Below are 13839 nucleotides of genomic sequence, written 5' to 3' on the forward strand. Positions count from 1 at the left end.
CGTGACAATGGATTCGACAACACCGCCTAGCGATAACGCACCAAGCGAAACTAGCCATCGGAATGTCCAATAAAAAACATTCTTCATTTCGCCCGTATGCAAATTACCACCCCAATGGTCAAAGGTCACAAGCCCCAGATAGCCCCTCCCCCACCCTCGCAGCATCCGTTCACTAACAACTTCGATAGAGCCGACACAGACAGCCGTTAGGCATGTATTAGACAAACGATGGCTCTATCTAATTGTGTATCTCTCACAAAGACAAGTGGACAACATAAACACATTACATATAGAAGCTTCAGTGGGTACGAGCAATAATGCTGTAAACGTAAACATAGAGTTGAGGCTAGGTGCTGAAACAAATGTGATACATACATATATGAAACATAAATGAACAGCAGCACCAGGCACCAAGTTTTTAAGAGAGAAAGTAGTGAATTAAAATGCTACGAAAATAAGGGCATGCGCCGACCGAGGCTCGAACCCGTGACACTGGATTCGACAACACCGCCTAGCGATAACGCACCAAGCGAAACTAGCCTTTAGACCAGTGGTCTTCAACGGGGGCGATATCGCCCCCTAGGGGGCGTTTTCGAGATTTTGGGGGGCGCTGAGAGCCAAAGGGGCGGTAGGGGGCGCTGGGCACAAAATGGGGCGGTAAGGGGCGCTGGGCATAAAGGCGGAAAGAAGAAACTAAAGGTGCTCTGAAACAAAACAAATGTTAAAATTCTTCAACATTAAAGCTGGGAAACTAAATATAGACAAATTATAGTTAGCTTGCTAATTTAAGAACAGAAACAACGTTAGAATGTGTCCAGGAATCCAATTTTCTATTTTTAAATTCTTACTCTTTTGCTATGATTGGAGAGTATCTATTGTCCTTGGATCTGGCGCGTATAAATGTTTAAGTTTTGATAAAGTAGGTAATACGCCTTTTAGAATCTAGTTTATTTTATCTACATATGTTAATATATTGATATGTCAATGTTAATTGCAAAAACATTAAAGGTAACATTTAATAGAATAATTTAACTTTTTAAAAACAAAAAACATTGATAAAATGTTATTACGAAAATTCACTGGTATGTCATGTTATATTTCCTTGAGATTTAGTGAATTGCCACTAGAAAAAAGTAAGTTCTACTTTGATGGCATTTTCAGATGAGGTTATGAAACCAAGTCGGATACACGAACATATAGAGATATCATAAATAATTTAAGAATATTCATGAACAATTATAAAAATCTACAATTAAAACAATATTAAAAAACAAAAAACGGCAAAGCAGGATATGTTTTAATGGCTTCTTAGAAAAATGCATAGGTTTTAAAAAATTCTTATGATAGTGTTGAAAAATTGATTAAAACAAAATTTATTTTAAAACATATGTAACATAAAAAGACTTTTTTTCTGTTAGAGATGAAATATTATTTCAAAATTGTCTAGTTATGTAGCTTATGAGGACATATAGGAAACCATCAGTGGTTGGACGCTACAATGACTTCATAGGTGATATAGAATAAACAACAAATCTATTCACATTGTGATTTATGATACACAAGAAAAGTTTAGCCCGCAATTTCATTTCTATTTGAATCTAATTATAAAACTGTATATAAAATACAAACCCATGCCGAAAATAAGCGCATCTTTCAACAGTTTTGTGAAATAAATGATGAAAAAGATGTTAGACTCTTGTTGTAAACTGAAGTTCGCTGGATTTCGAAAGGGGTTTGTTATTGCTCATTTTTTTAAGCTCTTAAAAAATTATTTTTTTGGGAAACGGGAAGATTCAACGGTTGGCGATGACTTAAAGCAGGCTAAAAATTATTTTTTTACATGGTAGGCATCTAACACAAATGAATGAAACGAACCTCCGACTGCTAGAAAAGAAACTTTTATTGATAATATCATTTTCTCTTTTATCGAGATATTAAATCTATTTTAAAGAGTTTTACAATCTCACATAACTTGTTTGTTGACAAATGAATTACTGCCCAAGGACACCGATATGTATGCGATTCACATAACAATGCTCTATGAAGAAATTAAGATTCGCTTCTAAATTTAAAAAAAAAAGACAATTATTAAACATCTATTACTGATGTTCAAATTGAGTTGCATGAAAAAATAGATTTACAAAACTATGTCTTCAGTAAAAAGAATGTATACATAGGAGGCACACAGTGGCGTAGCTAGGGTGGGGCGAGGGGTGGAAATTTGAAAATCCCCCGGGCCCCAATTTAAGGGAGGGGGCCAAATTAGTGCTTTTTAAATTAAATTAAATAAATTAAATGCAGCGGTCTCCAAAGATGTCAAGCCCCCTGGCCCCCAAACGATGGAAATTCCTAGCTACGCCCCTGGAGGCACAACAGAGATGTGGCTGCATTTAAATGTTTCAGTAAAATTCCGAAACTGTGGTTGAAATCGGAATTATGTTTTAGCTTTTCAGTAAACATGGTTAACCTAGATTTAGTGCGTAACAAACTTAATGAATAAGCAAAGAAATAGACTGGATGTAGCTAGTAGAGGCGACCTTCGCCTTGCCTTAGCTAATTTAAAGCTTGAAATTTCTAATATTGTCAGACTGAAGGAGGCACAAGGTTCCCATTAACTTGATTTCTTTTTGTAGTGAATTCAGCAATAATAATATTTATATTAAAAAATAAAACTAAATTTACAATTAAACCTTAAAACAGTAGGCCTTAATATTCAAAAATTTAAAGGGAGACTATTCTTAGGATTTGAAAGAAGTCTTTACAATTAATTTTTGTGTGTAATCACTGCAAATTATTTGACATAATTTTTGTATAATAATAATATTGGCTGTTTTTGCCTTTAATTCCGTAGATTACGGCTGAGTCCAGTGTTTCACATAACTACGCAAACCGAAATGCGACCTACATATTTTCCCGAATTTTATGCAGACAAAGCCGTTGTATGCTGTGTTCTATTTACGTTTTCTTTCCGTCTTTTGCGCCTGTCTTCAATAATGGCTTTTCTTTGAGTATCAAATGTTTGTCCCGCAGTTTTTGTAAGAACTGTTTCTCTCAGAGGCTATCTGCTGCCAGAGAATGCTGCCAGGTACTTTCCTCTATGCCAGTGAGAGCGAAATGGCGACTGAATAAATCTTTATAGCGCTCACGGGGGAGGGGGGCACCTCTGTAACTCAGTCCTCCTCAAAGCTCGTCAAGAGTTCACAACAATCGCCTTTGGCATGTGGTCATCTCCCAAGCGGGATAAGTTTTATTGACAACATAAAACTTAATAAATAGATGATATTTTGTTCAAATTTGCCTTCTCACGCTTCTTTATAACTGTTTTTTTAGAAGGGGGGGGGGCGGCGCTGGCGGATTTTTTTAAAGAAAAAATTCGAAAAGGGGGCGGAAGGCCATAAAAGGTTGAAGATCACTGCTCTAGACCATCGGAATGTCCAATAAAAAACATTCTTCTGATCCAGAGTCATTTCGCCCGTATGCAAATTACCACCCCAGTGGTCAAAGGTCACAAGCCCCAGATAGCCCCTCCCCCACCCTCGCAGCATCCGTTCACTAACAACTTCGATAGAGCCGACACAGATAGCCGTTAGGCATGTATTAGACAAACGATGGCTCTATCTAATTGTGTATCTCTCACAAAGACAAGTGGACAACATAAACACATGACATATAGAAGCTTCAGTGGGTACGAGCAATAATGCTGTCAACGTAAAAATAGAGTTGAAGCTAGGTGCTGAAACAAATGTGATACATACATATATGAAACATATATTAAACATAAATGAATAACAGCACCAGAGTCCCTAATATATGTAAGTAGGTCTCTAGTGTAAATCAAAAACTTAAAATCCAAAAAAAATGATTGTCACATTGAGTGTGTGTGAGTAAGTGTTGTTGTTTTGTTCGGTTTGAGTATAATACGATTTGTGGAGATTGGTCATTTTCTAATATTGACCTTAGACCTTGGGAAGGTAATGGGCTTTGTCCGGGAGGTGGGGGTTGTCTACGAAGATCTGATTTATGAATTGTGAACATATAATATTTACATAAGATTTTTACCGAATTATAAAATTTCTACTACCTTTACTATTTTAACTGTGAATAGACCTTGTTTTTAATGATTTAACTGTATAGAATTAACCCACATGTTGTATAAAGTAAGAGTGATCCTTAAAGGATTACGGGCACGACATGGCCTAAATTGTGTCGATGCGCTCAAACTCAAACTAATATTGACAGTATTATTAGCAAGCTTTGTGTGTGTGTATCCTGTGTACTGTTGATAAACTTTGTTTTTAAGTATGATAATAATGATACTATTTCATATCTTTTAAGCACTGCAGTATCAAATGTCATAAGTATTTTTGTTAACCTTTATTTAGATGGCAATTTTAAGCAAACCTTGACATTGCTTAGCTTATCGCGGAAATCTCAGGCGCGTCTCCAGATCAATGACAGACAAAATAAAACATTGCAATGCTGGCTGTTCCAATGAATAATCTATACTATTCTATACTATACAGCAGAAAGTGACGCGTATGTAGGCCTATGTGTGCACAATGTTCCGCATAGAAATCAAAATCGTTTATCTTATCTTATCTTATATAATACAGACGTTACTTCAAAAAAGAAGATGATTACGTCCTACGCATCATGCATTTAGTCATGCATATTAACCAATGACTTAAATTCTGCCAAGTCACTGGTTTTCCTGGCTAGCTCAGGCAACCCATTCCATGCCCTAATAGCAATAGGGAAGAAGGAGTATTTGTACAAATTTGTCCTAGCATATGGGACGAGGAATGTGCCTTTATCTTTTTGTCTTTCAGAGTATTTTATTAAATTTTGTTTTTGTATTTGAAGATTATGGTTCAGTGTTTTATGTATGATTGCTACTTTACTTTTGTGCCTTCTGTCCTGAAGGCTTTCTAAATTTATTGATTTTACTAAAGGTGTTACTCTGGTTAAGTGTGAATATTCGTTTGTTATGAATCTCACTGCTCTATTTTGTGTCTGTTCCAGTTTCTTAATGTTTTCTTGAGTTGAAGGGTCCCAAACGGAGGATGCATATTCTATTATTGGCCTAACCAAGGTTAAATAACATTTTAGTTTTATGTTCTTATTTGATTGATAGAAATTTCTTTTAATAAATCCTAATGCTTTGTTTGATTTTTTTGTAGTTTCATCAATATGTGGATTCCATGACAGTTTTTCATTTATTATAACACCTAGGTATTTTGCATTTTTAGTCTGTGTTACTGGTTTGCCATGAATAAGATAAGTGGAATTAATTTTTCTGGGTGGAAAGACATGCTCCAATTTGATTCCCATTGCTGTAATTCATCTAATTCTCTTTGTAAAATATCTGTGTCTTGTGTTATTTTATTGTTCTATATATTATGCAATCGTCTGCAAATAATCTGACTTTTGTTCCTGAAGTAATGCAATTTGGTAAATCATTTATGTAATTTAAAATAGTAGAGGACCAAGGACTGTTCCTTGAAGTACACCTGAGTTTACTGTTATCGGTGTTGATTTAGACCCATTTATTATTACAGTTTGTTCGCTCCCTATCAGAAAATCTTTAATCCACTGATGCAGTGAACCATTAATGCCGAAATATTTTAATTTTTTAAGCAAACTATGGTGGTGAACTTTGTCAAAAGCCTTAGAAAAATCTAGTAAGATAGCATCTATTTGTTCACTATTATCTAAACCTTTTGAAAAATCATCAATTAGTCCTATTAGTTGTGTTTCACATGATCTATATTTCCTAAAGCCATGTTGGTATGGTGTGAGGACATTATGTTTGTCTAAGTGGTTTATGATGCTGCTACATATTATGTGTTCTAGGATTTTACATGTGATGCTGGTAAGTGATACTGGTCTGTAGTTTCCTGAGTCTGATTTTTCTCCTTTTTTAAATAGGGGGGATGACATTAGCTTCTTTCCAGTCCTTTGGTACTCTGCCCTGTTTAAGTGAAGCCTTTTTGGTAACAATCTTGATAAAATTAGGCATAAATGTACCTTATTTACTTAGCTTGTAAAGTAGCACTAAAACAAGCTTAAGACCCTAAAAAAAAAAGTTGCCCAACTCTATGAAAGTATTATTATTTCATGGATATAGGTCATATAGCCATTTTTATAAGGCCGAGAGGATCTACATCTAGATCTAATTTTAAGAACTACTTTTTGCAAAGATAGTTTTTTACTTTGACACATGAAAATACAAGATATAGTCCATTCATTTCACTATTTAATAAAATTATCCTGCAGATTTGTGTTTCAAAAGAATTTTTATATAAAGTTCCTTATATCTGCGACATCCTGGCGTACTTTATATCCCATTCATCGCGCGCTTCTTTCATTTGAATAGCTAAATTTATCTCTATAAAAGAAACTTTTAATAAACGGGTAAACCCGTTTCCATAGTATTTTACAGTGGATATGAATGTATCGGCTTAACGGGTAAACCCATTTACGCAAAACTACATTTATTTTTGTGCCGAAAGAGAAAAACTTGAAAGGGTCATTAGCTAAGTTTGACTTACATCTAAATCCAATCCACTAGATTAGTAATACACAAACTAAGGCCCGCAGGACGCAGGTAATACCCGGCTAGTAAAAAATATATAATAATAACAAAGCTTCAGGACAAACTAACCAGACATACGTTATCGTTTAGAATTTTGGACAGCCATTTCATTGGAAGATAACAAGAGTGCAGTGATTCACATGACGACCCAAACCCAGTTGCGACCTGCATATTTTCCCACATTTCATGCTGACAAAGCCGTTGTCCGCCTGCGGTCTATTTAAGTTTTCTGTCCGTCTTCTGTCCCTGACTTCAATAATGGCTTTTCTTTGAGACTCAAATAATTGACCCTCAGCCTTTGTGAGAGCTTTCCAACCATCTATTTCCGAGGCCATCTGCTGCCAGCTACTTTTCTCTATACCTGTGAGAGCGAAGTGTCGCCAGAGTTGATCTTTATTGTTCTTCCTGGGAGGGGCACCTCTGTTACGCCGTCCTCCTTTAAGCTCATCAAAGAAGATCGCCTTGTGGCATGCGCTCGACTCCCATGCCGGATAAGTGTCCGACCAAGCGCAGTTGTCGAACGTTAATTAGCGCTTCTATACTGTTCACACCGGCCTCCAGCAGAACATATTTATTTGTAATGTAGTCTTGACACACTAAATCACTGTATAAACACATACTATGACGTTTTCGGACGTGGATTTATAATTGAAGATTATTACGTCCTAGCTCGAACTCCTGAAACGCCTGAGGGAAGGGTTGGAACCCTGGACTAACATGACGATAGTCCTGAGCGCATACCACACGACTATGCAGTCATCGAATGTGATTTGATCATTATTATTTACATTATTTGTCAAAACATGTTAGGTTCACGATGACCTAAGTAATTATTTGTGCATGGTCACATCTTATATTCTACACGTGTAGACATTAATATACATTTTAAATCTAAATTACATCGACAATATTGTTTGGGTGTCTTCCTACATGATACTGAATCCATGTGTATATTTTTTTGGCCCTATTATATGTATTTCTATATGGAGACAGCTTGCGGACCAATGCGCCGAACGGCTCTGCAGGATCCAAGTCTTATCTTATCTTATAAAATTAAGACGTTACTTAAAAAAAGAAGATGATTACGTCCTACGCGTCATGCATCTAGTCATGCAAGTCTAAGTAAGTGATTATTATATCTATTCATTAGCCCAGTGTTTCCCAAAACCACAAGGCCTACGCGAGAGAAGGCCTGAATAAGTGCTCCATGAGCCATTGGAACAATTAACTATTATCCCTACATGTAAGTTAATTCCTAAGAAAATGCAGAAAAGAAATGTTGATCTTATTAGCTCTCTGGGTAATGGGAAAAAAATCTATTTCAACGTCACTATGAACTTTCAACTGATCTAGATTCTAACTCTAATTTTGAAACAAAGCTACCATTAAAAGATATTGAAGGTCAAGAGTGTCCGAAGAATACCATTGTGTTTCGAAACATCGGTTTCCTAAAACATACATGTGTGAATCATGTCAAAGTATAGAAACAGGCTTGACGCCAGACCAGATATAATTCAGCATAGCCTGATAACAATAAAATATTCTTTTCAAGGAAAAATTACCATCACAGTTTGTAAAGCATGTATGTTTATATGTTTATAATTATTCTAAGCTTAACATATGGTTTAATAATTATTATATATTTTTTTTAAAAAAAGCAAATTATCCAACCTAAAAAAAAAATAAGCGAAGGGTTCCGCTAGATTCTACAAATGTGCGAGGTGTCCCGTTAGGAAAAGAGTTCGGGAAACACTGTCTTAGCTGATTGCAACATATTGCATCTGTCATGGTTAATTCAAAATGTAATTAGGGTGTTTCGGAACAATATAGTATATATCTACCCCCAGCCCCCAACCCATGTCTTTGCATTATCATTTTTAAAAAAACCTGATTTCCTTGAAACGAGTAATTCTTATCTTCTTATCTTATAAATTGCAGACGTTACTTCAAAAGACAATATAATAACGCCCTACGCTTATCCCTGTGTCAATCTAACCATGCATGTTAATCATGTTAGGATCTGCCAAGTCGTTGGCTTTCCAGGCTGACTCAGGCAACCCATTCCATTCTCTAATAGAACTGGGGAAGAAGGAGCATTTATTAAAATTTGTCCCAGTACATGTATAATAAATAATGATGGCATGTTTTTATGTGTGTACTTTTTTTATGTTTTGTTTTTGTATTGCAAGATTGTGGTTTAGTGTTTTATGAATAATTGCTGGTTTACTTTTATAGTCTTGTATCCTGAAGTGTCTCTAAGTGTATTGAATTTACTTCTATTGTCACTGTAATTTGATGTAAATATTCGTATATTATAAATCTGACGGCTATGTTTTGTGTCTGTCCTACTTTCTAAAAAATGTTTTATTGAGTCCCGGACAGAGGACGCATATAGTAGTAATATTTGAGAGAGAGTGATATATATATATATATATATATATATATATATATATATATATATATATATATATATATATATATAGAGAGAGAGAGAGAGAGAGAGAGAGAGAGAAAGAGTTATTTAGTGGTCTTTTCTTTCCAATCCAGTATTGTTGGACTTATGTTTCTAGCAGTTGAAGATATTGTTTTTATTGATTGTGTTATTGGACATGTCCCTTTTGTGGCTATTAAAGTTCTTGTTTTGCTGTAGTTGGTGTTCATACAATTTATTATTAATATAGTGCTGGAGATTCGTCAATGATTACTGATCCACAGAGATCGAAATAATTTACATATATAAATAAAAAAAAAACACACTCCTAGATCCTGACAGCCTACACATTCTCTTATGTGTCATTTCTTCAACATTAAGATACATTTCATTAAAGTCTTCAATTGGTGGTAGGGGGAGGGTCTCCACAAGTATTGTTCATTATAGGGCTGCCACAAGGATAGTTCATTATAGGGCCGCAACAAGGATAGTTCATTATAGGGCCGCAACAAGGATAGTTCATTATAGAGACTCCACAAGGATAGTTCATTATAGGGTCTCCACTAGGATTGTTCATTATAGAGTCTCCTCAAGGATAGTTCATTATAGGGTCTCCACAAGGACAGTTCATTATAGGGTCTCCACAAGGATAGTTCATTATAGGGTCTCCTCAAGGATAGTTCATTATAGGGTCTCCACAAGGATTGTTCATTATAGGATCTCCACAAGGATAGTTCATTATAGGGTCTCCACAAGGATAGTTCATTATAGGGCCTCCACAAGGATTGTTCATTATAGGGTCTCCACACTACTGAAATCCAGCCATGAGTGTGAGAACAACGCACAATATAATGTACTGTTTATTTCCAAAATGTACACTCAAATGCGACCAAATGATCAACGGGTATATGAGCTAGTTTTAATCCTGGAACTTGTTTTTTAACATTTGGTATTTCAATTAAGATCGCTTATCGATTTTTTAAAAATCCTTTAAAAACTTTTATGAATAACAATAGAGAAATATATGTTCTATCACCAACAATTTGTATTCACATATACCCACATGCACTTTTTATAGGTACTGAAAAACACAATTACAGAGATGCTATGAATTCAGTCTTGACCCAAAGGAAAACTTGTAATCTTTAGTTTCAAGAATAGAAACACTACAAAATTGCCAAATCGTAATCCATTCATCAATTAGGAGAAGCTATTTGCAAATCATGCAATTTAAATAAAAAAAAAAGAAGAATGTAGCTATCATGTATTTGTTTTAATGTTTCGAATGTTTCTTGCGAGTTGAAGATAATCGACATAGCACATTATATGGTAAGCTGAAACGTACATTGAACAGTCAGCAGTCATGCACATTATATGGTAAGCTGAAACGTACATTGAACAGTCAGCAGTCATGCACATTATATGGTAAGCTGAAACGTACATTGAACAGTCAGCAGTCATGCACATTATATGGTAAGCTGAAACGTACATTGAACAGTCAGCAGTCATGTACATTATATGGTAAGCTGAAACGTACATTGAACAGTCAGCAGTCATGCACATTATATGGCAAGCTGAAACATACATTGAACAGTCAGCAGTCATGTACATTATATGGTAAGCTGAAACGTACATTGAACAGTCAGCAGTCATGCACATTATATGGTAAGCTGAAACGTACATTGAACAGTCAGCAGTCATGCACATTATATGGCAAGCTGGAACGTACATTGAACAGTCAGCAGTCATGCACATTATATGGTAAGCTGAAACGTACATTGAACAGTCAGCAGTCATGCACATTATATGGCAAGCTGGAACGTACATTGAACAGTCAGCAGTCATGCACATTATATGGCAAGCTGAAACGTACATTGAACAGTCAGCAGTCATGCACATTATATGGTAAGCTGGAACGTACATTGAACAGTCAGCAGTCATGCACATTATATGGTAAGCTGAAACGTACATCGAACAGTCAGCAGTCATGCACATTATATGGTAAGCTGGAACGTACATTGAACAGTCAGCAGTCATGCACATTATATGGCAAGCTGGAACGTACATTGAACAGTCAGCAGTCATGCACATTATATGGTAAGCTGGAACGTACATTGAACAGTCAGCAGTCATGCACATTATATGGTAAGCTGAAACGTACATTGAACAGTCAGCAGTCATGTACATTATATGGCAAGCTGAAACGTACATTGAACAGTCAGCAGTCATGCACATTATATGGTAAGCTGAAACGTACATTGAACAGTCAGCAGTCATGTACATTATATGGTAAGCTGAAACGTACATTGAACAGTCAGCAGTCATGTACATTATATGGTAAGCTGAAACGTACATTGAACAGTCAGCAGTCATGCACATTATATGGCAAGCTGGAACGTACATTGAACAGTCAGCAGTCATGCACATATATGGTAAGCTGAAACGTACATTGAACAGTCAGCAGTCTTATGTAATTTGAGGTGGTTTGGAGCGCACATCGAACAGTCAGCTGTCAAGCATATGGAAAAGTCAGTAGTCAAACTGTGCCCAATATCGAATAATTAATATAAAAAAGTGTAGTTAGTTTTTTATTCTCAAATCATTTCCATTGAGCTTCGAACAATCATAAATCTGGAATCTAGATCTAGTCTAGTATTTTATATTTGTATATTTAAAAAAAAAATGTGGCGCTATACTTGTAAAGCCAGTTTGTCTAATACACTTCCAGTTTCCACACAATTATTTCCCTTTAACTCACACTAAAGAGAGTGCAAGCTGAAAGTAGGAATTGATTAAAAAAAAAAAGAGAGAGAGACGCTTATTGCGAAGTGAAATATGTATGAATCAATCATAAATAATTAACTATAATGACAGGGAGATGTACTGCTTTGAATGGCGTTGGCTGGTCATTGAACCTTTGCGTGTTGGCTACGCTACCCGTCCCAGGCGTACACATAACCACCGGGGCGTATAAACACCGTGTGCTAAGGTGAAAAAAAATCTGGCCAGAATTTATACCCTCAATTAGATCCCAAAATTTGACGTCAGATTAAGTGTAGCTTGTATTGTTACAACAAGATTACAAAGTGAGTTTTTGGTATCATAAAATCTGACATGGATAAGAAATATTCAAACTAGAATTTTACTTTGTTAGAACATCCCAGCTTTACACTTTACACTTGCAACATATGGTGTAGTACTGAAGCTATCAACATTTCTACTTAGGCCTTATCTTATGCAATCGTCTGCAAATAATCTGACTTCCGTTCCTGAACTAATGCACTATGGCAAATCATATTCGTCAATTGAAAATAAAAGTGGACCAGAAATTGTTCCTCGATGTACACCTTAGTTTACTGTTTTTGTTGCTGATTTAAAGCCATTTAAATCCATAGAGGATTTACTTTCAATAGTTATGTAGTATGTCTTTGCTATTAAATAATATCCCCAATAGTACTATTACATTTTTGTAAAGTTATTAAGTATAGGTTAATCATATTTCAAATTTTCTCTTTAATTCTTTATCATTTACTATTTGTGAAATGTGAGAACTTACAAATACAATTTAAATTTAAATAAATAAATAAACAAAAAGCCCCATAAAAGAGGCAGGAGGGCCCCAAAAAAAAGAGGCATACAAAACCCCAAAAAGAGGCAAAGAAAAGAGGCCTAAGACCCAAGTATTCCTATGATGACAAAGCTAAAATTGAATAGCGCAAATTCTGAGGTTTCGTAAAAAAAAAAGATTTACTATTAAAATCACCATATGACACAAAGAACTAGTAGAACATAAATGAAGGTCTTTCAATTTTTTTCCAACTTTCGTCATTGCAAAAGGATTTGGTGAACATAAAATATTTTATGTGTCTCAAACAAAACATTTAACCGAGCAAGGCTCGGTCACTGGGTAATACATTCTTGGCTTCCATCCATCCATCCCAGTGGCGCTACAGCCCATGGAGGGCTCTGGCCTGCTTTAACACATCCTTCCATTCAGATCTCTCCTGGGCCTTTCGTCTCCACGCCCTAACCCCAAGCTGCTTCAGATCTGCTTCCACGTCATCTATCCATCGCATTCGGGGTCTGCCTTTGGGTCGCCTGCCTTTTGGTTTTTGCCTGTATACGATTTTCGCCCCTCTGTTGTCTGACATTCTTTCAAGGTGACCTGCCCAACGTAGTCTGTTCTTTTTTATTTCGTTACATTCTTGGCTTACTGGGAGAAATCAAGTCGAGAGCTAAGCTGGTTTTAAAATGTTTAAGAGTGCTTATTTTCCGTTAGTTTAAAGTGGGCATCTGTAGTATCTAAGGTAAATATTTAGTAGTTTAAATTAATTCATTAGCGGTAAACGATACTTTACTCACAGCAGGAACATGTAGTACACCCCCATTAATAGCTCTTGCTTGTAGGCCAATTATTGAGATTAGGTACGCAGTTATATACCTTTACGAGTATTAGGAAAAAGATTTTTTTTTTTTTTAAAAGAGAAATATATCTTATTAATTAGCATCCTACCTGCCCAAAAGTAAATAGACTGTCACCGACTGATCTTAACAACCTGGTCAGATAGATGTTCACAGGCAGACCTAGTCTACTGTAGTGTGGAGGGATGATGACAAGACCAGCAGGCGTTTTTTTTCTTTTCGCACAAATGTTTCTTCTATGTTGAGCAGTCAGACACGAAAATAGTTCATTAGTATGATCAATCATGCATGTCACAGGTCAAATGTTTCTTAACACTCCAGCTATTTCGTTTCATTTCTTTGGTTAAAAACATTACAGTTCTTTTTTTTTTTAGTTTAAACTTAGTTTTAG

General features: G+C 35.7%; 1 protein-coding gene across 1 annotated transcript in view; it reads right to left on the bottom strand.

The window, feature by feature from the left end:
• Nucleotides 1–13839, bottom strand: part of LOC106067101 (uncharacterized) — an 85901-nt gene that overhangs the window by 33358 nt on the left and 38704 nt on the right. The window contains exon 2 of the mRNA XM_056012257.1: nt 13540–13684. The gene's annotated coding sequence lies outside the window, so the exon portion shown is untranslated. The remainder of the gene's footprint in view (nt 1–13539; nt 13685–13839) is intronic.

The sequence above is a fragment of the Biomphalaria glabrata genome, chromosome 15 (genome assembly GCF_947242115.1).
Source record: "Biomphalaria glabrata chromosome 15, xgBioGlab47.1, whole genome shotgun sequence".
Classification (NCBI taxonomy): Eukaryota; Metazoa; Mollusca; class Gastropoda; family Planorbidae; genus Biomphalaria; species Biomphalaria glabrata.